The sequence below is a fragment of the Phaseolus vulgaris genome, chromosome 10, assembly GCF_051622355.1.
Source record: "Phaseolus vulgaris cultivar YP4 chromosome 10, ASM5162235v1, whole genome shotgun sequence".
Taxonomy (NCBI): Eukaryota; Viridiplantae; Streptophyta; class Magnoliopsida; order Fabales; family Fabaceae; genus Phaseolus; species Phaseolus vulgaris.
In genome coordinates, this window is record NC_143507.1 from 15,588,499 (window position 1) to 15,608,935 (window position 20,437).

At 48.6% G+C, this 20,437-nt stretch overlaps 1 non-coding gene and 19 pseudogenes across 1 annotated transcript; all 20 read left to right on the top strand.

The window, feature by feature from the left end:
• Positions 1 to 9,665: 9,665 nt before the first annotated feature.
• LOC137819939 (5S ribosomal RNA) lies at positions 9,666 to 9,784 on the top strand (annotated as a pseudogene).
• Positions 9,785 to 10,024: 240 nt separating this feature from the next.
• On the top strand, positions 10,025 to 10,143 carry LOC137819905 (5S ribosomal RNA). Its single transcript, XR_011082482.1, has one exon. It is a non-coding gene; the product is annotated as a 5S ribosomal RNA (ribosomal RNA).
• A 3,693-nt stretch (positions 10,144 to 13,836) lies between these two features.
• LOC137819821 (5S ribosomal RNA) lies at positions 13,837 to 13,955 on the top strand (annotated as a pseudogene).
• Positions 13,956 to 14,196: 241 nt separating this feature from the next.
• On the top strand, positions 14,197 to 14,315 carry LOC137819784 (5S ribosomal RNA; annotated as a pseudogene).
• Positions 14,316 to 14,555: 240 nt separating this feature from the next.
• LOC137819780 (5S ribosomal RNA) lies at positions 14,556 to 14,677 on the top strand (annotated as a pseudogene).
• A 239-nt stretch (positions 14,678 to 14,916) lies between these two features.
• LOC137819792 (5S ribosomal RNA) lies at positions 14,917 to 15,035 on the top strand (annotated as a pseudogene).
• A 599-nt stretch (positions 15,036 to 15,634) lies between these two features.
• On the top strand, positions 15,635 to 15,753 carry LOC137819855 (5S ribosomal RNA; annotated as a pseudogene).
• A 239-nt stretch (positions 15,754 to 15,992) lies between these two features.
• Positions 15,993 to 16,111, top strand: LOC137819955 (5S ribosomal RNA; annotated as a pseudogene).
• Positions 16,112 to 16,350: 239 nt separating this feature from the next.
• On the top strand, positions 16,351 to 16,469 carry LOC137819951 (5S ribosomal RNA; annotated as a pseudogene).
• A 240-nt stretch (positions 16,470 to 16,709) lies between these two features.
• LOC137819805 (5S ribosomal RNA) lies at positions 16,710 to 16,828 on the top strand (annotated as a pseudogene).
• A 239-nt stretch (positions 16,829 to 17,067) lies between these two features.
• On the top strand, positions 17,068 to 17,186 carry LOC137819970 (5S ribosomal RNA; annotated as a pseudogene).
• A 240-nt stretch (positions 17,187 to 17,426) lies between these two features.
• LOC137819833 (5S ribosomal RNA) lies at positions 17,427 to 17,545 on the top strand (annotated as a pseudogene).
• A 240-nt stretch (positions 17,546 to 17,785) lies between these two features.
• Positions 17,786 to 17,904, top strand: LOC137819865 (5S ribosomal RNA; annotated as a pseudogene).
• Positions 17,905 to 18,143: 239 nt separating this feature from the next.
• Positions 18,144 to 18,262, top strand: LOC137819791 (5S ribosomal RNA; annotated as a pseudogene).
• Positions 18,263 to 18,502: 240 nt separating this feature from the next.
• On the top strand, positions 18,503 to 18,621 carry LOC137819957 (5S ribosomal RNA; annotated as a pseudogene).
• Positions 18,622 to 18,861: 240 nt separating this feature from the next.
• On the top strand, positions 18,862 to 18,980 carry LOC137819839 (5S ribosomal RNA; annotated as a pseudogene).
• Positions 18,981 to 19,220: 240 nt separating this feature from the next.
• On the top strand, positions 19,221 to 19,339 carry LOC137819789 (5S ribosomal RNA; annotated as a pseudogene).
• A 228-nt stretch (positions 19,340 to 19,567) lies between these two features.
• LOC137819938 (5S ribosomal RNA) lies at positions 19,568 to 19,686 on the top strand (annotated as a pseudogene).
• A 239-nt stretch (positions 19,687 to 19,925) lies between these two features.
• LOC137819808 (5S ribosomal RNA) lies at positions 19,926 to 20,044 on the top strand (annotated as a pseudogene).
• A 237-nt stretch (positions 20,045 to 20,281) lies between these two features.
• Positions 20,282 to 20,400, top strand: LOC137819854 (5S ribosomal RNA; annotated as a pseudogene).
• The last annotated feature ends 37 nt before the right edge of the window (positions 20,401 to 20,437 follow it).

Genomic DNA, 20,437 nt, shown 5'->3' on the forward strand with positions numbered 1-20,437 from the left:
AGTTCCAAGATAAACATCCAGGGGAGAACGCGAGAAGCAATAGAGCACCGATCAGTCATCGGGTGCATGGTCATCGGGGTTTCGTGTTACACGCAGTTAAACTGGGACTGAGATTCCCAGTTAGAGCGTTACGCATGGACCTCGCATGATCATACCTCAGAGAAAGAAGAGCTCCTCATCGGTATAGTCGTGCACGAGAGTGGCCTGAGGGAGTCAGTAAACCGGTCAGTGATTGGTTACTCTCTGAACCCATTACGTGCATGGCATCGTGAAGGGGAAATCGTGTATGCAGACAGCAATGCTTGGTGAGTGTGCGTAGTCCAGCCACACCTGGCGTTCTCCTGGGAATGTGCGATTTCACCCCGATGGAAGAAACGCTCTAAGTTACTCCGCAAGGGAATAACTTAGGCGCACAAAGAGATGCGCTGGTGCCCTTCAGGTGGTGGCACGTGAACGGTTAGATGCGAGTTGCATGCCTCAACGTGTCACTGTCTAAGAGGGGCACGACCCAGATAAAGGTGCACTCCGTGTCGTGAAAGGTACAGACAGGAAACCCAGACACCCACGACCCTGACTGTGGTACGTTTTCGTACAAAAGCATAACAGAATTCTGAAACACGCAGAGAACAGCATAGCAGAATTCTGTTAGGTACAGACACAGAGGGAGATAAAAAGGGAATCAGAGAGAAATACAAACACACTTTTTTTTACACACATTATTTTCTAGTGATTCTGTGATCTAACTTGAGCGTCGGAGTGCAAACGGCCGCTAGAGGCGTTGTCTGTGTGTTTGCAGGTTGCATTCAGAGTTCCCAGAGGAGGAGGTTCTAAGAGTATTCTTGCAGATAGCACAGTTGCCATAGGCGGGTCAAGCAAGCGACAAGGCAATTCCTCCACGCTCGAGTTGTCGGCAGGACATTTGGCGCCCACCGTGGGGCCCGTTTGAATCGTGGTCCCATCCACACCAAAGTTTCTAGAGTTTCTCAAAGTCTTCGCTGAGTTTTTGCTGAGAAAATGAGGACAACGCGCTCCAGTTCAGTTGCGCCATCAACCGACGAAGATGCTGTGTCCATGACGCAAGTGATGGACATGATGAGGACGCTGCAGGAGAACGTGGCTGCATCGCGTTCTGAGCAGCAAAGGATGCACGAGGCGCTGGTGGCCTCGCAAGCAAGGAACGAAGAGCTCAACAGGATCAACGAAGAACTGCGCAAAGCCCTTCAGGAGCGGGAGGAGCATGCGGCAGGGGACAAATCTGCACCCCCATCCCCACCACGCAGCTTTCCTATGCCATTTTCCCAAGAGATCATGGACTCGGTAGTCCCGGCTAACACTGTGGCAGTGAAAGCGTCTTTCACTGGGGTGGAGGACCCTGAAGCCCATCTCACGGCGTTTCATACTCAGATGATGCTCTCAGGGGGCTTAGACGCGGTGTACTGTAAGGTGTTCATGAGCACTTTGAGCGGAACGGCGTTGGACTGGTTCGTCAGTATACCCACTGGCCACATTACCATGTTCCAACAGTTTTCCAAGATGTTTGTTGAGCAGTACATAGTGAACAAGGCGCCACCTTTGGTGTCTTACGACTTGTTTGATATAAGGCAGTACCAAGGGGAGACCTTGAAGGATTTCCTGAACAGATTCGGAGCTCGGATAGTTCGTTTGCCAGGAAAGGACGAAGAGATGTTCGTGCACGCCTTCAAAAAGGGCGTGTTGCCTGGCCTTTTAGTGAGTCGCTCATCAGGAGCCACCTCGCCACGTTCGCCGAAATCCGGCGACGTGCTGTGGCTCACATCGCCGCCGAGAGCGAGGTCACCGAGAAGAGAGGAAATGTGGCCCCAGCTAAACCGCGCACCCAAGCAAGGGTACAACCTCAGAGGGTAATGGAGGCGGCGGCGGGAAAGAGGGATCAAAGGACGCGTCATCCTTACGACCCTAAGAAAAATAAGAGCAAGGGACCAGGGCGCCCCAGGGAGAGTAATCGCCCCCCGAGGTACGAGTTTGTGATGGGTTTGGCTGATTTGATCGCCATCCCAAACATAGCTGCCAGGCTCAAAGTGCCTGAGAAAACGGCGGAGAAGATTTTGGGGCCAAAGCCAGACGCATGGTGCGAGTTCCACAAGAGTTTTGGCCACTCTATCAATTCGTGTTTGGCTCTGGGGCACCAGCTCGCCGAGCTGGTCAAATGTGGTTTCCTGAAGGATTACTCGCTAGAGAAGCAAGCGGACCAAGCATCAGGGTCTCAACCGGCGAGCAGTGGAGGGCAACAGCACGAGGTGCCTATTCACGGCGAGATCCACACCATAGCTGGCGGATTCTCCGGCGGGGGGTGCACAGCGTCGCAACGAAAGAGGTATGCGAGGTCGATAATGTCAGTGGAAGTCTTTGAGGATCACTCGCCCGACGTGGACATCACGTTCACCAAGGAGGACTGCAGGGACGTGGTGCCTCACGACAACGACCCTATTGTGATCTCGCTTGTCAGGGCGGGAAGGACCGTCCACCGGGTGCTGGTCGACCAAGGAAGCTCAGCAGATGTGATGTTCTGGCCAACCTTCGAGAAGTTACAACTGTCCCCTGATCAGCTAAGACCATATGGGGGCTGCTTGTACGGTTTTGCCGGTGACCAAGTGGAGGTGAGGGGGTATATCGAGCTGAGGACGACCTTCACTGAACAGGAGCTATGCCTTCGACAAGGCACACGAAGGTCAAGCTGCCGTCTATGGAGGGTGTGATCATCACTATTTGCTCCGACCAGAAGGAGGCGAAGAAGTGTTACGAAAACAGCCTCAAGAACAAGAGGTCTGTGTGCCACGTAACCACAACGCCTCCCCCTGGCGTGGAGTCGAAGCGCGAACCCCGGCGAGTTTCGGATGCGGCGTTAGAGGTGGTCGCTGGGGGCGAGAGTGCTGATGGCCAAGAGCGACTCACTGTTGGTCACAGGACAAGTAACTGGCGAGTTCCAAGCCAAGGACCCACAGATGGCAGCCTACTTGGAGTACGTGCAAGAGCTAAGAAGATCTTTCGCTTCATTTGAAGTGGTGCACGTGCCAAGAGAACAGAATGCCCGAGTTGACTTGCTAGCCAAGCTCGCCAGTTCGGGCAAGGGGGGTAGGCAGAGGACTGTCATTCAAGAAACTTTGAAAGCGCCTCGAGCATTCGTGGCAGACCACCAAGTTCTCCATGTTTGTAGATCAATGTGAAGACCGACGAGAAGTCATAGATCCCTAACGCAGGAAACTCTGAGGGCGCCGAGGGTCAGAGCGCGCCCAGCGGAAGGGGCAAGATCGATGCAGATTTTGCGCTGTCCACGAGCTAGACACGTGGATAACGCCTTACCAACGATACTTAGCGGATGGTGTGCTTCCAGTTGACTCAACTGAGGCCAGAAAAATAAAGAAGAGCTCAAGCAAGTTTACCCTTATTGACGGCGAGCTGTACAGGTTTGGATTCACACACCCCCTCCTTGTATGTATACACGGAGAGAAGTGCACGAGGATTATGGCTGAGCTCCATGAGGGAATTTGCGGGAGCCACATTGGAGGTCGATCGCTGGCGACAAGGACTATACGTGCAGGCTATTACTGGCCCACGATGAGAGAAGATTGCAAGAGATACGCCCAGCGTTGCAAGCAATGCCAGCAGCACGCCGACTGACACAAGGCACCCCCAGAAGAGCTGAAGTCGATTTACAGCCCCTGGCCGTTCCATACTTGGGGAATTGACATTCTGGGACCCTTCCCATTGGCGATCAGGCAGATGAAGTACTTGGTAGTGGCGATTGAATACTTCACCAAGTGGATCGAAGCGGAGCCAGTGGCCCAGATCACCGCACACATGATCGAGAACTTTGTATGGAAGAACATAGTGTGCCAGTTTGGTGTGCCTAAACGCCTGGTGTCAGACAATGAGACTCAGTTTGCAAGTCACCTCTGGAAAAAGCTGTGCGAAGAGGTGGGGATACAACAGGTGTTTGCATTCTTCGTGCACCCACAGACGAATGGCCAAGTAGAGTTTGCCAATCAGGTGTTGCTGAGAGGTTTAAAGAAAAGATTAGAGAAAGCTAAGTGATCGTGGGCTGAAGAGGTACCCCGCATAGTTTGGGCATACCATACCACTGAGCAGTCAGGAACCCACGAGACCCCCTTTAGTTTGGTTTATGGATGTGATGCGATGATTCCAGTCGAAATCCAGGAAAGCTCGCCGAGATTCCAGAACTTCGTGGCGGAAGACTCGAACGAAGAAAGAAGAATGAATCTGGATTTGCTGGATGAGGTCAGGGAGGAGGCGAGAGTGAAAGCCGAAGCAGTAAAGAGAAGAGTTAAGTGAAGGTACAACTCTAAGGTAATGTCAATGCAGTTTAGAAGCGGCGATCTGGTGATGAGGAAGGCCCATCAGTATGAGATGCAGAACAAGTTATCGCCCAAGTGGACGGGACCGTTCAGAATAACCGAGGCGCTCGGGAGTGGCGCCTACCGCTTGGAGACATTAGAAGGAGGGGCAATTCCTCGCACTTGTAACGCCACACATCTCAAGTCGTATTACAGTTAAAGCCTTGTAGGTAAAGACGAATATGAAGAGATTTGAATAGTTTCTGTTAAAACAATTTCAAGGGGGCACTCTTTTTTCCCTAAGGAGGGTTTTTAATGAGGCCACCCAACAAAGAAGAGTTTTTCAAAGTTTAAAGCTTCTATGTTTGCATGCTTATGGCTTCGAGAGTTTTAGAAAAAAGGCCTTATTACTCGTATGTGATCTAGGGCAACAATAAAATCGTATTGCATGTTCTCAGTTAAAGTTTTAAAGTCCCCATCGTTTTTCGGCGATCGGCGGCATCAGTTAAAAGTTTTAAAGACCTCGTCGTCTTTCGGCAATCGGAGGCACCAACAATGATTAAAGACCTTAACGCCCTCGCGCGTCTTGAGGCGAGAAAGAGATAAAGTCCCCATCGACTTTGTGCGAGTGCAGGCGAGAACAGATTAAAGGACCTCTCTGCACCAGCAGATAGAGGCAAGATTAAAAGTCCTCAATGCATCCAGGGGGTGGAAATGTACACCCTGGGCAAGTTAAGGCACCAGATAAAGTCCTTCTCACCTCAGAGTGAGTTCAGGCAAGATAAAGTCCTTCTCACCGAGTGAGTTCAGGCAAGATGAGCTGAAAGGTCAGGGGTGTTTGTGGCCTTAAGTGGTGGGAAGGGAAGGAAAATGCCTTTCCCCCTTTAAGTGAAACATCAATATTGACCCAGTAAGACCAGATCATTGTTCTGAAACTCAGGGAGGTAGAGAAGGATCCGAAAGGCGCCTCTACCCCCAGATGAGGGAACAATGATCAGGTCATGAAAGTTGAGACAGTGAAGGGGTTGTGCGGCGAGTACCAGATCAGAAGAGTTCCGGGCGATGACAGAAGTAGGGGGGATTTCACTTGGCAGATCAGGTAAACTGTATTTTAATACTATCTTGAGTTAGAACCTACTGCCTAGTAAGTGATTTTATGTTAAGATTTGTTGCCTTAAGTTCACAAGTTTTATTGAACGTCATCGCCGAGGAATTGATAGTTGCTCAAGTTTACTTTGAGTTAACAGTTTGCCAAGTTTGTTATAAGGTTAAACAATTTGCTCGAGTTAAAAGCGGTACATGGAGGGTCAAGTTCAAGTATTGCTGAGTTCACGCAGTTGAGCAAGTTTCGCCAAACAAGTTCAAGTGGGTACGCTGCCTGAAGAACGATGACTGATGAGTTGTTGGTGGGTACGCTGCTTGAAGAACGATGACTGATCAGTCTTGCCTTGTCGGAGGAAACTTTTCCAAACAAATTCTTACACAACAAGCTGAGGCAGACAGACTACGCCTAGTCAGTCATCCAGTACAAAGCTATGCATAAGAACTGTTAAATACAAAGCTGAGGGAGTAGCTAGTCGTGATCAAGTAGAGGCCAAGATCAAAGAGTACAAGATCGCGCTAAACCTAAGCTAGCTAACAGTTAGTCGTGTGCATAAAGAAAGATGAAGCTCAAGAAAGTACAAGAGAAGAAGCTTATAGCTGAAACGAGTATGTATTCACACCAAGTTTTATACAAATTCCAAGTACAAAAAGTTGTGCAGAAGTATAAATTTACAAAAAAGAAAAAGAGCTCAAGGAGGAGGAATGAGCTTTCCATCCACCACCTCATGATAAATGCTGAACTGTGAGAGGTCCAAATCCGGGAGAACGCATTGGATCTGCTCGAGCGCCAGCTCGAATCCGTCAGCAAGGGCTTCAGCACCCACGCTCATAAGGTCGGCGTTCTCAGCTTCTAATTTTTGCTTTGAGGCCTCCGCAGCATTCTTCTCGATGGTAAGGGCAGCAATGGAAGAGGCAGCTTCTTCCAATTGGCCCTTTGCCTCAGACAGCTTGCTCACCACCTCCTCAAGCTTCTTCTCCCCAGTAACGGCCGTCTCGCTGGTAGACTCGAGCTCCCCCACTAGTTGTGAGTTCAGTTGGCGTAGGGAGGAGGTCTCGGCCTCTAGGTGGATCACCTTGCTCCGCAGTTGCACCACCTCGCAGTCCAGAGAGTTGACGGCTTGCCCCATCAAGATCTCAGTCTTGATGGTCTCTTGGACCTGCGCTAGGTACTCTCCCCTGGCTTTTTCCACCATACCCCTCATCAGATCTACGGACCCTTGGGCAGCCTCAAAGTCACTTTGCAGTGACTCCTTGTCATGCTGAAGCTCCTTGATCCTTTTCTCCAGGATTAGTTGCTTGCGGTGCTGGGTGGAAAACTCCAGGGAAAGCACTATCTGCTTAGCCAGGTGCATGTCCACCTCCTCTCTGTTCCATTCGATAAGCTCCCAGCTGCGAATGAGCTGTCGGACCAAAGCAATGACTCGGCTGAAATTCTCATTGCTAGCTCCAGAGCCGCTTGGTCGCGAGCTGCCCCCACCACCTTTAGCAGTAGCAGTGGAGGTTGGTGGTGGTGGTAGCGATGCGAGAAGTCCCGGGGCCCCCCCCCCCCCGAGTGAGCAGAATCGCCCCCAGCAGGTGGAGTGGATTGACCAAGAGCTTAGTCTGCTGGGGGAGGAGATGGAAGGGGAGCTGGAGATGGTGATCGAAGAGCTGGGGATGGTAGTTGTTGGGGAGAGGGGAAGGATGTTGGCGCTGGGGCAGGTTGAGCAGAGGGGAGGCGAGGCTGAACCTTCCTCTATCTCCACCACTTCAATATCCCCAGGCTGAAGGGATGAAGTCCCCCCAACCTCTGGAAGTTTCCTCTTGCGGTGTACAAGAGGAGAGCCAGAGCTATCCTCTTCGATTGAGGGGGTAGGAGCAGCAGCAGCAGCTGTAGCAGACGAAGGAAAGGCCTTCGCTAGCCTTCTTCTTTTCCTCACTAGCTCGGGGCCTTCAGCTGGCGCGACCAAGAGAGGAGGAGCTGCGATGGGTTCGGTGGTGGAAGAAGAGGAGCCAATCATCTTGGCACCCTGGATTCGGGCAAGCTCCAGCAATGCCTTCCTCCTTTCCTTCCCTGAAGTCATGTCTACATCGAAGGAAAAAAGAAGAGTTAGATGGCATAATTATGCAAGTGGGTCAAAATGTATGCAAGTATGTATGAGTATGTACAAGTATCCTAAGAGGTGAAAGAAGAAGAGCCTACCTATGTACTTCTTCAGAGCAAACACATCAAACTCGTGTTTGATGAGGAGAGCTGAGCTGTACTTTGCCCCTAGGAACAGCCCACATAGTTCGCGCTCGTAGGGGGCCATGACTTCGAGGCCACAGGGTTTCTTGAATTCTACTCCAGGAACCTAGTAAAGGGGAAACCCCTCGAGCAATGTTGGACTTTGCGGGGTAGCAGATATCATATAGAACCTGCCCTTCCAATCTTTGAAGGATTGTTGATACAGGCCCAAGAGCACCCGTCCAGTAACCCCGTTCAGGCTGACCCAGGACCTATCCCCGGGGTTCTTCGCCTCGAAAAAATATAGGAATACATCTACGGAGGCGTTATGCCCGAAGTAGTTGCAGAGGATCTCGAATGCCCGTATGAAAGCCCAGGCATTCGGATGGAGTTGGCAGGGGGCGACATTTAGCTCCATCATCAGCTCCTTCTCAAAGAAAGTGAAGGGCAGGCGCAACTTCAACCTCTTGAAGATGGCGGAGTAGACAAAGGTGAAGGGCACCCCATTGGTGGCCCTGTCATCCTCACAGATGGGCATCCCTCGAGGAGGAATGCATATACGGATATTAAAATCGTTTTCCCTGTCGACGGCGCAAGAAGGCTCATCTGGGTCGTTGCTCAGAAGGGATTTGAGGTGACCCTGCGGTAGTAGGGTGGAGGTTTCGGCCAGCAACGCCAAGGGAGCCCAGTCGTAGACCCTGGCATTGTCATGGTAGGAGGTTGCATCGAGTGGTGGCGGCGCCAGTGCACTTGCTGAAGGCTGTGCACCAGAAGACGAGGCGACGATTCGAGCGGTTTGTTTTAAGCGAGCCATTGCGAGATAACTGCAATTGAGAAAAATGAATGGTCAGAGGAATGGAAGAAGAAGAAATGATGAATGGTTCGGTGAAAAACAGAGGAAGGGAAGAAGAAAGAAATGTCCAGGCAAAAAAGAGGAAGAGGGAGAAGCAGAAAGCAGAGTCAGGGGCGCGAAAACCCTAGCGCGGGTCGAGAAGAGGAAAAACAGAGAAGATGAATGCATGATAATGAAAGGGACGAATGCAATCGGTGAAAAGAGCCTAAATAGACCAAGGAAAAAGAAAAACCATACCTTTGAGTGATCGCGAAAGGTTTGGAGGTAGAAAGCTTGAAGGAAGATGGGCGCGCAGAGAGGGAATTCGAAGTGATCCTGAGAGTGTTGAAGAAGATGATGAAACAATGAAAACGCGCGCCTATTTGAATAAGGGAAGCGCTAGCGACACTCCACGTGTCGCAAGATTAAGAAAGGAAGTTGTAACGTTAAAGGGCAACACGTGAGGTGGCACGTGATGCGGCCCCACTTGCCATGTGGACCGAGAGCACGACCACTTAGTCTCTTCGCTGCGAACGAGTTCACAGCTCGAGACTAGGGGGCCTTGTGATCCGGTCGGTCATCGGTAGTCGATGACGTCAGCAGCAGATAACCACATGGACCACTAGCAGGGTGACACGTGCATTGGGTGGCAGAGAAATCATGGAGGAGATCCCCCGGTATGGAGATCGGTGGTCAGTAACCGAGTGGCCACCGACAGATCAGTTCCAAGATAAACGGGGGACACGAATACAGACACACTTTTTTTTACACACATTATTTTCTAGTGATTCTGTGATCTAACTTGAGCGTCGGAGTGCAAACGGCCGCTAGAGGCGCTGTCTGTGTGTTTGCAGGTTGCATTCGGAGTTCCCAGAGGAGGAGGTTCTAAGAGTATTCTTGCAGATAGCACAGTTGCCATAGGCGGGTCAAGAAATCGACAAGGCAATTCCTCCACGCTCAAGTTGTCGGCAGGATCAGTTTTTCTTCCTCTTCCTGGCCTAGACAGTCAAACCATGCGTTCACCTTTTTTGTGCTTTTTTTTTTGCTGACCTCTAAATAAATATCTTAAAGTACCTACAAAAACGATCGTGAAATAGTTTTGTGTAACAAGTTATCGCGTTCGAGGTCCAACCATTTTGAAACTGAAGCCCACCTGCAAGCCCATATAGGTATTGATCGCGCTACGCTTGACAGGTGCGATCATACCAGCACTAATGCACCAGATCCCATCAGAACTCCGCAGTGAAGCATTCTTGGGCGAGAGTAGTACTAGGATGGGTGACCTCCTGGGAAGTCCTCGTGTTGCACTTCTTTTCGTATTTCTTTTTTGTGTTCTGTTTTTCTTCCTTTTCCTGGCCAAGACAGTCAAACAATGAGTTCACCTTTTTTGTGCTTTTTTTTTTGCTGACCTCTAAATAAAAATCTTAAAGTAGCTACAAAAACGATCGTGAAATAATGTTGTGTAGCGAGTTATCGCATTCGAGGTCCAACCATTTTGAAACTGAAGCCCACCTACAAACCCATATAGCTATTCATCGCGACACGCTTGACAGGTGCGATCATACCAGCACTAGTGCACCGGATCCCATCAGAACTCCGCAGTGAAGCGTGCTTAGGCGAGAGTAGTACTAGGATGGGTGACCTCCTGGGAAGTCCTCGTGTTGCATTTCACATCAGGGTACTGAACTTCCCTGATGTGGCCTGCAGCGAGGAGTTTCTGTGTCTCGACCCTAATCGCCTGCCTCCTCTCTTCGTTGAATTTTCTTCTTCTTTGTCGTACTGGTCTCACCAAGTTGTCCATCGCCAGATGATGGCACAAGAAGTCAGGATCGATCCCGGGCATGTCCGAAGCGGACCATGCAAACGCATCTAGATGCCGTTCAATCACCTTGGCGATCTGGTCCTGGAGCTCAACCTCCAGGGATCTTCCCAGCTTGAAGATTTTTCCCCCGATCTCTCTCTCGAGCCACTGCTTGACGGGTTTGGGTCTGGTTTCTCTGGCGATCACCGCCCTGGCGATTCCCAGTTCTCTCGCTTCCTCAGGGCGATTCCTGGCCTCTTCCTCCTCTAGACCAACGTTCCCCTCCCCCAGCTCAGCATCCACCATCTCCACGTCTCTTCCGGCGGTCTCTTCTATTACCGTCGATCTGGGCTTCACACCGGGAGGCGGGGTGGTCGTTACGTAACTCACCGATCTCTTGTTTTTCAGGCTATTCTCATAGCACTTTTTTGCTTCTTTCTGATCGGATTTGATGGTGATCACCACCCCCTCCATAGACGGCAACTTCACCTTCATGTGCCGGGTCGACGGTATGGCACCTATCCTGTTGAGCGTGGGCCTTCCCAACAGGATGTTGTATGCTGAAGGAGCGTTTACAACAAGATATTTGATTTTTTCCGTTCTTGAACCCGCCACATCTGTAAACGTTGTCCTCAATTCTATGTACCCCCTGACCTCCACCTAGTCACCAGCGAAACCATACAAGCACCCTCCATAGGGCCTCAGCTGGTCAAGGGGCAGCTCCAGCTGCGTGAAAGTCGGCCAAAACATCACGTCTGACGAGCTTCCTTGGTCCACCAGCACCCTGTGGACCTTTCTTCCTGCTGTTATCAACGAAATTACTATGGGATCGTTGTCATGAGGCACAACATCCCTGAGATCTTGCTTGGTGAATGTAATATCCACTTCCGGCGAGTGGTCTTCAAACATATCCACCGTCATCACAAACCTCGCGTACCTCTTCCTCTGTGATGCGGTGCATCCACCTCCTGAGAAACCCCCTGCAATGGTGTGGATTTCTCCGTGCGTAGGCATCTCGTGCTGCTGAGCCTCAGCACCTGCTGGTTGGGAGCTCGACGCGCCCCCCGTCCTTCTATCCAGCAAATAGTCATTTAGGAACCCGCTCTTTACCAGATCGTCGAGCTGGTATCCTAAAGCTAAACACGAATCCACGGTGTGGCCAAAGCCTTGGTGAAACTCACACCAGGCGTCTGGCTTTGGTCCCAGCACCTTGTCGCCCACCTTTTCTGGCGCCTTCAACCTAGCAGATATATTGGGAATGGCGATTAGGTCCGCCAATCCCATGACAAACTTGTGCTTAGGCGGGCGATTGTATTCCCGGCGTGCTGGTTGCTGGCGTCCTTGGCCCCTACCCTTGTTCTTCCTTGGATCATAAGGATGGCGAGTCCTCTGATCCCTTCTGGCCGCCGCTGTCTCCAGCACCCTTTGTGGCTGGATCCTGGTCTGGGCGCGTGGCCTAGCGGGAGCCACGCTTCCTCTCTTCTCGGCGACTTCGCTCTCGTCGGCGGTGTGGGCCACCGCAAGTCGCCTAACCTCAGCAAACGTGGCGGGGTGAGCCCTGATCAATGCCTCACAGAATGGTCCCGGCAGCACGCCCTTCTTAAATGCGTAGACCAGCATTTCTTCATCTTTGGCCGGCGATCTGACCATCTGTGCCCCAAAGCGATTTAGGTAGTCCCTGAGGGACTCTCCCTGATATTGCCTTATATCAAACAAATCATAAGACACCTTGGGCGGTGCCTTATTCACGATGTACTGCTCGACGAAAATCTTCGAGAACTGTTTGAAATTGGTAATGTGACCGTTAGGCAGGCTCACAAACCATTCCAGCGCCGTTCCCTGGAGTGTGCTCACGAACATCTTGCAGTACACGGCGTCTGATCCCCCTGACAACATCATCTGCGTATGGAACGTGGTGAGATGAGCCTCAGGATCCTCCACGTCGGTGAAAACAGCCTTAACAAGAACCACACTCGCAGGAATAGGCGTGTCAGTAATCGTCTGAGCGAAAGGCATAGGAAAAACACGAGGTGGCGACGACGGCGCAACCTCTTCAGCAACAGAACGCCCTTGCTGCTCCTGAAGAGCTTGACGCAGCTCCTCCGTCACCTTGCTAAGCTCATCATTCCTGGCGCGAGAGGCGGCCAGGTCCTCATGCATTCTCGCCTGTTCTATGTGCGAGGCTTCCACACTTGCCTACAACGAACGCATCATCTCTGCCATCTGCGCCATGGTCATGGCGGCGGCGCCTTCAGCAGCGACGGGCGCAACTGGACTTGAACGACTGCTTCTCATTTTTCTCATGAAACTTGGCGAATCACAGAATGCAGCGAACAACACTTACTTCAGCTACGATTGATTCAGGGATCAATCGGTCAGAACCTCGCAAAACTTCGCAAAAAAAAAACTCAAGAACACCGCGAATCCTCCAAAGAAACCTGCAACTCCACCACAAACCACCGCTTCTCCTACGGATAACACAACGAGCCAAAGAACTCAAACTTCACCGAACAAATCTCGTGTAAACAGCAGAAAACCTCACTTCACCGAACAAAAACCCGAACGAACGGTGGAAAACGCGAAATCACCGAACAAATCTCAAACGAACAGCGAACAGTGGTTGCACCAGCACACAACCACGCAGAAAACTACGAAAACCTCCAAGAACTCACGCTGTGGATGGGAACAGGTTTTACACGGCCCCACGGTGGGCGCCTGATGATCCTGCCTGTTGACCAGAACGTTGGAACTTGCCTCGTCAAACTTGGATCGACGTATGCACCGCTTCAACCTCCATCCTCCGCCAAGATCCACCTCAAGAACCTGCAAAAGAACAGAGCGGCGCCGCTGCGGCCGATCGCACTCCAACGCCCAAGTCAGTGACCGAACCACCAAATACTAAGAGCAATAACACTCAAGAACTCTCAAGGAACCGTGCAATGTTCTCTCTCACAGTATGCTCAAGAACTCGCGAGCGTCAAGAGCATAATCTGAACGTGTGTACCTCGAAAGTTCGTTGGGAAACCCTTAAATACCTGGCCACTTTCTCTCTCCTGGCAGTTACGCAGCTGGACACGTGGCTCGCATCCAGTCGTACACGTGCCATCATCTGGAGCCTCCTTGACTTGGGCGCTGCTTCTGACTCTCTTTTGGCTAAGTTACTTATGCATGGTACTGCCCAGTGCATAGCTAACTTGGGAGTGCGATCTCTACTGGAACTGGCGAGTTAGGGTGCCTTCGTACACCTTCCCTGTGGTCTCGCCGGCCGCCTTCATAATCTGCATCACCTTCATCTCTGGCGATGTGCTTGCTCTGGCAATCTCCAATCACTAGGTCGCCTGAGTTTACATATGGCGACTTCATCTTTAACCCGGTGATCGCCGATTCTGGTATGTTGGAGATCGGAACACGCCAACTTAATAACTGGCGACTTCACGAGCCCCTCGACTTCCTTCCCTTCTGCCAACCTGGCCCCTTGTCAACACGCCTATACTTTAGCTGGATGCCACGTCATCACTTCCGATTACCAGGGCGGTACAGTATTGATCGCGCAACGCTTGACAGGTGCGATCATACTAGCAGTAATGCACTGGATCCCATCAGAACTCCGCAGACAAGTGTGCTTGTGCGAGACTAGTACTAGGATGGGTGACCTCCTGGGAAGTCCTCGTGTTGCACTTCTTTTTGTATTTCTTTTTTGTGTTCTGTTTTTCTTCCTCTTCATGGCCTAGACTGTCAAACCATGAGTTCCCCTTTTTTGTGCTTTTTTTTTTTGCTGACCTCTAAATAAAAATCTTAAAGTACCTACAAAAACGATCGTGAAATAGTGTTGTGTAGCGAGTTATCGCGTTCGAGGTCCAACCATTTTGAAACTGAAGCCCACCTGCAAACCCATATAGGTATTGATCGCGCAACGCTTGACAGGTGCGATCATATCAGCAGTAATGCACCGGATCCCATCAGAACTCTGCAGTGAAGCGTGGTTGGGCGAGAGTAGTACCAGGATGGGTGACCTCCTGGGAAGTCCTCGTGTTGCACTTCTTTTTGTATTTCTCTTTTGTGTTATGTTTTTCTTCCTCTTCCTGGCATATACAGTCAAACCATGAGTTCACCTTTTTTGTGCTTTTTTTTTTGCTGACCTCTAAATAAAAATATTAAAGTACCTACAAAAACGATCGTGAAATAGTGTTGTGTAGCGGGTTATCGCTTTCGAGGTCCAACCATTTTGAAACTGAAGCCCACCTGCAATCCCATATATGTATTGATCGCGCTACGCTTGACAGGTGCGATCATACCAGCACTAATGCACCGGATCCCATCAGAACTCCGCAGTCAAGCGTGCTTGGGCGAGAGTAGTAGTAGTAGGATGGGTGATCTCCTGGGAAGTCCTCGTGCTGCACTTCTTTTTGTATTTCTTTATTGTATTCTGTTTTTCTTCCTCTTCCTGGCCTAAACCGTCAAACCATGAGTTCACCTTTTTTGTGCTTTTTTTTTGTTGACCTATAAATAAAAATTTTAAAGTACCTACAAAAAAGATCGTGAAATAGTGTTGTGTAGCGAGTTATCGCGTTCGAGGTCCAACCATTTTGAAAATGAAGCCCACCTGCAAACCCATATAGGTATTGATCGCGCTACGCTTGACAGGGACGATCATACCAACACTAATACACCGGATCCCATCAGAACTCCGCAGTTAAGCTTGCTCGGGCGAGACTAGTACTAGGATGGGTGACCTCCTGGGAAGTCCTCGTGTTGCACTTCTTTTTGTATTTCTTTTATGTGTTCTGTTTTTCTTCCTCTTCCTGGCCTAGACAGTCAAACCATGAGTTCACCTTTTTTGTCCTTTTTTTTTGCTGACCTCTAAATAAAAATCTTAAAGTACCTACAAATACGATCGCGAAATAGTGTTGTGTAGCGAGTTATCGCGTTCGAGGTCCAACCATTTTGAAACTGAAGCCCACCTGCAAACCCATATAGGTATTGATCGCGCAAGGCTTGACAGGTGCGATCATACCAGATCTATTGCTCTAAATCCCATCAAAACTCCGCAGCTAAGGGTGCTCGAGCGAGAGTAGTAGTAGGATGGGTGACCTCCTGGGAAGTCCTCGTGTTGCACTTCTTTTTGTATTTCTTTTTTGTGTTCTGTTTTTCTTTCTCTTCCTGGCCTGGACAGTCAAACCATGAGTTCACCTTTTTTGTGCTTTTTTTTTTTGCTGACCTCTAAATAAAAATCTTAAAGTACCTACAAAAACGATCGTGAAATAGTGTTGTGTAGCGAGTTATCGTGTTCGAGGTCCAACCAATTTGAAACTGAAGCCCACCTGCAAACCCATATAGGTATTGATCGCACTACCCTTGACAGGTGCGATCAAATCATCAGTAATGCACCGGATCCCATCAGAACTCTGCAGCTAAGTGTGCTTGGGCGAGAGTAGTACTAGGATGCGTGACCTCCTGGGAAGTCCTCGTGTTGCACTTCTTTTTGTATTTCTTTTTTGTATTCTGTTTTTCTTCCTCTTCCTGGCCTAAACCGTCAAACCATGAGTTCACCTTTTTTTTGCTTTATTTTTGTTGACCTATAAATAAAAATCTTAAAGTACCTACAAAAAAGATCGTGAAATAGTGTTGTGTAGCGAGTTATCGCGTTCGAGGTCCAACCATTTTGAAACTGAAGCCCACCTGCAAACCCACATATGTATTGATCGCGCAACGCTTGACAGGTGCGATCATACCAGCACTAATGCACCGGATCCCATCAGAACTCTGCAGTGAAGAGTGGTTGGGCGAGAGTAGTACTAGAATGGGTGACCTCCTTGGAAGTCCTCGTGTTGCACTTCTTTTTGTATTTCTTTTTTCTGTTCTGTTTTTCCTCCTGTTCCTGGCCTAGACAGTGAAACCATGAGTTCACCTTTTTTGTGCTTTTTTTTTGCTGACCTCTAAATAAAAATCTTAAAGTACCTACAAAAACGATCACGAAATAGTGTTGTGTAACGAGTTATCGCGTTCGAGGTCCAACCATTTTGAAACTGAAGCCCACCTGCAAACCCATATAGGTATTGATCGCACAAGGCTTGACAGGTGCGATCATACCAGAACTAATGCTCCAGATCCCATCAGAACTCCGCAGCTAAGGGTGCTCGGGCGAGAGTAGTAGTAGGATGGGTGACCTCCTGGGAAGTCCTCGTGTTGCACTTCTTTTTGTATTTCTTTTTTGTGTTCTGTCTTTCTTTCTCTTCCTGGCCTGGACAGTTAAACCATGAGTTCACCTTTTTTGTGCTTTTTTTTTTGCTGACCTCTAAATAAAAATCTTAAAGTACCTACAAAAACGATCGTGAAATAGTGTTGTGTAGCGAGTTATCGCGTTCGAGGTCCAACAATTTTGAAAATGAAGCCCACCTGCAAACCCATATAGGTATTGATCGCGCTACGCTTGACAGGGGCGATCATACCAGCACTAATACACCGGATCCCATCAGAACTCCGCAGTTCAGCTTGCTCGGGCGAGAGTAGTACTAGGATTGGTGACCTCCAGGGAAGTCCTCGTGTTGCACTTCTTTTTGTATTTCTTTTATGTGTTCTGTTTTTCTTCCTCTTCCTGGCCTAGACAGTCAAACCATGAGTTCACCTTTTTTGTCCTTTTTTTTTGCTGACCTCTACATAAAAATCTTAAAGTACCTACAAATACGATCGCGAAATAGTGTAGTGTAGCGAGTTATCGCGTTCGAGGTCCAACCATTTTGAAACTGAAGCCCACCTGCAAACCCATATAGGTATTGATCGCGCAAGGCTTGACAGGTGCAATCATACCAGAACTAATGCTCCAGATCCCATCAGAACTCCGCAGCTAAGGGTGCTCGGGCGAGAGTAGTAGTAGGATGGGTGACCTCCTGTGAAGTCCTCGTGTTGCACTTCTTTTTGTATTTCTTTTTTGTGTTCTGTTTTTCTTTCTCTTCCTGGCCTGGACTGTCAAACCATGAGTTCACATTTTTTGTGCTTTTTTTTTTGCTGACCTCTAAATAAAAATCTTAAAGTACCTACAAAAACGATCGTGAAATAGTGTTCTGTAGCGAGTTATCGCGTTCGAGGTCCAACCAATTTGAAACTGAAGCCCATCTGCAAACCCATATAGGTATTGATCGCACTACCCTTGACAGGTGCGATCAAATCATCACTAATGCACCGGATCCCATCAGAACTCTGCAGCTAAGCGTGCTTGGGCGAGAGTAGTACTAGGATACGTGACCTCCTGGGAAGTCCTCGTGTTGCACTTCTTTTTGTATTTCTTTTTTGTGTTATGTTTTTCTTCCTCTTCCTGGCCTATACAGTCAAACCATGAGTTCACCTTTTTTGTTCTTTTTTTTTTTCTGACCTCTAAATAAAAATCTTAAAGTACCTACAAAAACGATCGTGAAATAGTGTTGTGTAGCGAGTTATCGCGTTCGAGGTCCAATCATTTTGAAACTGAAGCCCACCTGCAAACCCATATAGGTATTGATCGCGCAACGCTTGACAGGTGCGATCATACAAACACTATTGCAACGGATCCCATCAGAACTCTGCAGTTAAGGGTGCTCGGTCGAGAGTAGTACTAGGATGGGTGACCTCCTGGGAAGTCCTCGTGTTTCACTTCTTTTAGTATTTCTTTTTTCTATTCTGTTTTTCCTCCTGTTCCTGGCCTAGACAGTGAAACCATGAGTTCACCTTTTTTGTGCTTTTTTTTTGCTGACCTCTAAATAAAAATCTTAAAGTACCTACAAAAACGATCGTGAAATAGTGTTGTGTAGCGAGTTATCGCGTTTGAGGTCCAACTCTTTTGACACTGAAGCCCACCTGCAAACCCATATAGGTATTGATCCCGCAACGCTTGACAGGTGCGATCATACCAGCACTAATGCACCCGATCCCATCAGAACTCCGCAGTGAAGGGTGCTCGGGCGAGAGTAGTACTAGGATGCGTGACCTCCTGGGAAGTCCTTGTGGTGCACTTCTTTTTGTATTTCTTTTCTGTGTTTCGTTTCTCTTCCTCTTCCTGGCCTAGACAATCAAACCATGAGTTCACCTTTTTTGTGCTTTTTTTTTTGTTGACCTATAAATAAAAATCTTAAAGTACCTACAAAAAAGATCGTGAAATAGTGTTGTGTAGCGAGTTATCGCGTTCGAGGTCCAACCATTTTGAAACTGAAGCCCACCTGCAAACCCATATAGGTATTGATCGCACTACGCTTGACAGGTGCGATCAAATCATCACTAATACACCGGATCCCATCAGAACTCTGCAGCTAAGCGTGCTTGGGCGAGAGTAGTACTAGGATGGGTGACCTCCTGGGAAGTCCTCGTGTTGCACTTCTTTTTGTATTTCTTTTTTGTGTTATGTTTTTCTTCCTCTTCCTGGCCTAGACAGTCAAACCAAGAGTTCACCTTTTTTGTGCTTTTTTTTTTGCTGACCTCTAAATAAAAATCTTAAAGTACCTACAAAAACGATCGTGGAATAGTGTTGTGTAGCGATTTATCGCGTTCAAGGTCCAACCATTTTGAAACTGAAGCCCACCTGCAAACCCATATAGGTATTGATCGCACTACGCTTGACAGGTGCGATCAAATCATCCCTAATGCACCGGATCCAATCAGAACTCTGCAGCTAAGCGTGCTTGGGCAAGAGTAGTACTAGGATGGGTGACCTCCTGGGAAATCCTCGTGTTGCACTTCTTTTTGTATTTCTTTTTTGTGTTATGTTTTTCTTCCTCTTCCTGGCCTAGACTGTCAAACCATGAGTTCACCTTTTTTGTGCTATTTTTTTGGCTGACCTATAAATAAAAATCTTAAAGTACCTACAAAAACGATCGCGAATTAGTGTTGTGTAGCGAGTTATCGCGTTCGAGGTCCAACCATTTTGAAACTGAAGCCCACCTGCAAATCCATATAGGTATTGATCGTGCAATGCTTGACAGGTGCGATCATACCAGCACTAATGCACCGGATCCCATCAGAACTCTGCAGTTAAGGGTCCTCGGGAGAGAGTAGTACTAGAATGGGTGATCTCCTGGGAAGTCCTCGTGTTGCACTTCTTTTTGTATTTCTTTTTTGTGTTCTGTTTTTCCTCCTCTTCCTGGCCTAGACAGTCAAACCATGAGTTCACCTCTTTTGTGCTGACTTCTAAATAAAAATCTTAAAGTACCTGTAAAAACGATCGTGAAATAGTGTTGTGTAGCGAGTTATCGCGTTCGAGGTCCAACCATTTTGAAACTGAAGCCCACCTGCAAACCCATATAGGTATTGATCGCGCTACGCTTGAGAGTTGCGATCATACCAGCACTAATGCACCGGATCCTATCAGAACTCCGCAGTCAAGAGTTCTTGGGCGAGAGTAGTACTAGGATGGGTGACCTCCTGGGAAGTCCTCGTGTTGCACTTCTTTTTGTATTACTTTTTTGTGTTCTGTTTTTCTTCCTCTTCCTACCCTAGACAGTCAAACCATGAGTTCACCTTTTTTGTGCTTTTTTTTTCCTGACCTCTAAATAAAAATCTTAAAGTACCTACCAAAACGATCGTGAAATAGAGTTGTGTAGCGAGTTATCGCGTTCGAGGTCCAACCATTTTGAAACTGAAGCCCACCTGCAAACCCATATAGGTATTGATCGCACTACGCTTGACAGGTGCGATCAAATCATCACTAATGCACCGGATCCCATCAGAACGCTGTAGCTAAGCGTGCTTGGGCGAGAGTAGTACTAGGATGGGTGACCTCCTGCGAAGTCCTCGTGTTGCACTTCTTTTTGTATTTTTTTTTGTGTTATGTTTTTCTTCCTCTTCCTGGCCTAGACAGTTAAACCAAGAGTTCACCTTTTTTGTGCTTTTTTTTGCTGACCTCTAAATAAAAATCTTAAAGTACTTACAAAAACGATCGTGAAATACTGTTGTGTCGCGAGTTATCGCGTCTGAGGTCCAACCATTTTGAAACTGAAGCCCACCTGCAAACCCATATAGGTATTGATCGCGCAACGCTTGACAGGTGCGATCATACCAGCACTAATGCACCGGATCCCATCAGAACTCTACAGTTAAGGGTGCTCGGGCGAGAGTAGTACTAGGATGGGTGATCTACTGGAGAGTCCTCTTGTTGCACTTCTTTTAGTATTTTTTTTTGTGTTCTGTTTTTCTTCCTC